Below are 3,188 nucleotides of genomic sequence, written 5' to 3'. Positions count from 1 at the left end.
TTTTTTTTTTTTTTTTTTTTTTTTTTTTTTTTTTTTTTTTTTTAATAATAATTCATTTATGTTTGCTGACGTCTTTTTGATGAAAAGATGTTCAGGTTTGAATGCAGTATTCCAGGGAGTTTATGCTACAGTAGCCTTAACAGAGGCCTTTGCTACAGTTTCTGGTTATGAATCTACTATCCTATTGTTTTCTTGTTTCTGCTTTTTTCCCCTCTCGTCATGTCAAACTATGGGCCTAATTTACTGCCTGCTCTCTTGCTATTTTAGGTCTCTTTCAGCATTACAGCTTCTGAGAATTTGTCTTCCCTGTGAGTAGCTGGGATTTGAATTATTTTTTGACAGATGTAGTGTAGCTGCATTTTTTCCTGTAGAAATATGTTTTGTTTCCTGTATATCATTTGTGCCAGAGCTTTGACTTGTAAAATTGATAGAATAATGTATCCTCAACCCCACAGCTTGGAGGTGTTTCCTTCCTTTCCCCTCACCTCCTCAAGCTTGAAACCATAAAAATGAACATTAAATGAAAACTAAAGAAAAATTTAAATTTTTTATTCTCTTTGAAAGAGTTGTTTAAGCTTCACAGCATCACTGTTACATGGAATTTTCTCCCTACAGTCCCAAGAGAAAGATGAATTGCATTGTTAAACAATTTGCACAGTGTCGCTGAGGAGTGTCCTCCTTCTCTGAGTTGGGATAGGTGGTTGCTGCTCCCAGCTTATCCTCAGTTTTGTGCCCCACACTCCTAGCTAGAATACGAAAGGCAACTTCAAGTGTAGCTTCTGCCTTTGCTGTCAAAATCATTCACTTCAGTTGGAGACAACCTTTTCTTGCTTGGGCCTCCTTCCCCCCACTGGACAGATGGAGTAAATCTGCTATCCTAGCAGATGGAAGAGCAAGAGATCCTTGTGGATAGGAATAGAGTAAAACATAGGATGGTGACTTCTTAGCCTGGTTCAGCAGCAACCTTCAGCTCTTTGAAAATTAGTGCCAGAATTAGGAATGCTCTTCAGAAATGATGACTGTCCTCATTGCCCTCCTCATAGACCACACTGTGGGTCTTTTCCCAGAACTCATTTCTGGGAAGCCCATGATGCTGAAGAGCTGTTAGATCACACAGCCAAAGCAAAGGCGATACACTGTGGGTTCGTCCCATCTTCAAGTGCATTATAAGCAAACCAATAAAAGGTCACATCTGTTAGTCACAACTCTTGTGGTTAGGTTTGTATTGAACAGCAGGCTGTGCGAGAGCAGGACTCACTGAGCACTGTGTGTGCTCAGTCTTGCTATAGAGCGTGCTACAGAGAGGATGTGTGGTGTTAAGGCAGAGTGTCAAAAACAAAATTAAGGCTATAGCTATTTTTCACACATCTGTTCATTATATAAATGCAGCCACATCGCTGGTGTTGTTGGTTGCATGCTTTTCAGTCTGAGATGATGCTGTAGAACAAGGCCACAGAAGAGCCCGTTCCTGTCACACAAAGCACACGGTAGTGCATTTGCACCAGGTATTGTCTTTGGGGCAGAGTGCAGACATCTACAGACATCTATCACTTGCCTATGTAAGGCAAGGAGCTTTCTTTGAAAACCATATTCTTCTCTTTTTGCTCAAATCAAAGCAAAAAGGGAAAAAGAAGCAATTAAAGCTCATTTTTCTCATCTGTCAACCTAAACATAATTCTTTTCAGATCCCTTTCACTGCAACCTTGTTCCACTTGGGCAAGCTTTAGGGCAGGACTTACATTATCTAACTTTGAAAGCTTGGGGTGTTTTGCATAAACTCAGAGAGCTGAAGTTGGGTAAAATGAATTTCACTTAAGTATTTTATCTTTTTTCTACTGGGCTAGTGTTTCAAATTGTATTTCTTGTCTGCTCTTGCCATATATTAAAGTCTTCCCAGTACCTATTCTCCTGCATAACTGGGAGCCCTCACTCCCAGTGACAAAGACTATTTCCTTTTCACAGAAGCCTCATTTCTTCCTAATGAGAAAATCAAAGAAGACCTCCCCCTTCCTCCTGGTGTGCTGGTGGGGATCTTTTCAATTTTTTCCTTCCTCTGCTCTCACAAGTGGTAGTCCAGCCACACATCAGGATGGTCACAATGTGTTGTAGCAATGATGTCCCTCAGTGGTGGTCCTGAAGCTAGAACAAAATGGCAAACAGCTTCCCCCTCATAAACCCAGAGTTCCACAAATGTCCATGAGCAGGAATTTGTCCCACACCTGAAAGATATTGTCCAATTTTGATTCATAATCCTGTGAGTTAAAATTTGGGGAAAGATTTCAGTTTGTGTTCTCTGGTGTTTTGGTGGTTTTTTAAGAAGACCTGGGAATTTCTCCTAGATGGAGCATGCCACCTGAAACAGTTATGTCAGGTCACCATCCTCTTCACCTGTGAATTCCTTAGGGTTTTCGCTGGCCCATGGAGAACAGTTCAAGCATGATAAATCACATCATTGCTTTGCAGTCAATCTAGCCACAGTGGCAGTCACTTCCCAGCTGTATCATGAGCCACAGATTGAGATCACCACTCAAACTCCACTTCAGCTTTGCTGTCTCTGAGAAATGAGTAACTGTTGGCTTGAAAAACAGGTGCAGAATGAATAACAAGATACACTTTTAATTGCTAGTAAATTAACAGATATTATATGCTGCACAAGTATCAACTGTCATCATATGCCACATGAGTCTAGGACAAGAACCATGTTTTTGTATGTGTCCATACTGCTTGCAGTGTTTTGTCTGCAAGCACCAAACACTGATTTCGTGTTCATAACAGTAAATCCTACTTGTATAACTGGTAATAGAAATGGACAGCAGGTAAGAATCACAGTACCTGAGTATTTGTTTTGCAACTTTATAGGCAGAAAAGGAGGAAGAGAGACATGAGAATACATCTCCTACAAACACATCCTCTAAGCTTCATGTGGATATCTACGGAACAACTTAAAAGTGTTAAAGGATCCCAGCATGAGCTGATACATTAACATACTGGTTCCAGAGTAGCATCAACTTTTGTCATTCTAAGACCAGATGCAACTCAGTTGTAGAGTTATGATTTGAATTCTCTTAACAAGCAGTGCATTGGGTTACCAAGCATCAGCAGTATCGTGCATAAACTAATCCACAGAAGGCTCTAAAACAGAGAAAATTACTCTATTTTACAAATTTTGTTTGTCTCCTTTAAACATG

This window comes from Empidonax traillii, unplaced genomic scaffold (assembly GCF_003031625.1).
Source record: "Empidonax traillii isolate 1590-97213 ecotype Southwest subspecies unplaced genomic scaffold, ASM303162v1 scaffold103:size1334136, whole genome shotgun sequence".
Classification (NCBI taxonomy): Eukaryota; Metazoa; Chordata; class Aves; order Passeriformes; family Tyrannidae; genus Empidonax; species Empidonax traillii.
Note: the sequence above shows the minus strand (reverse complement) of the source record.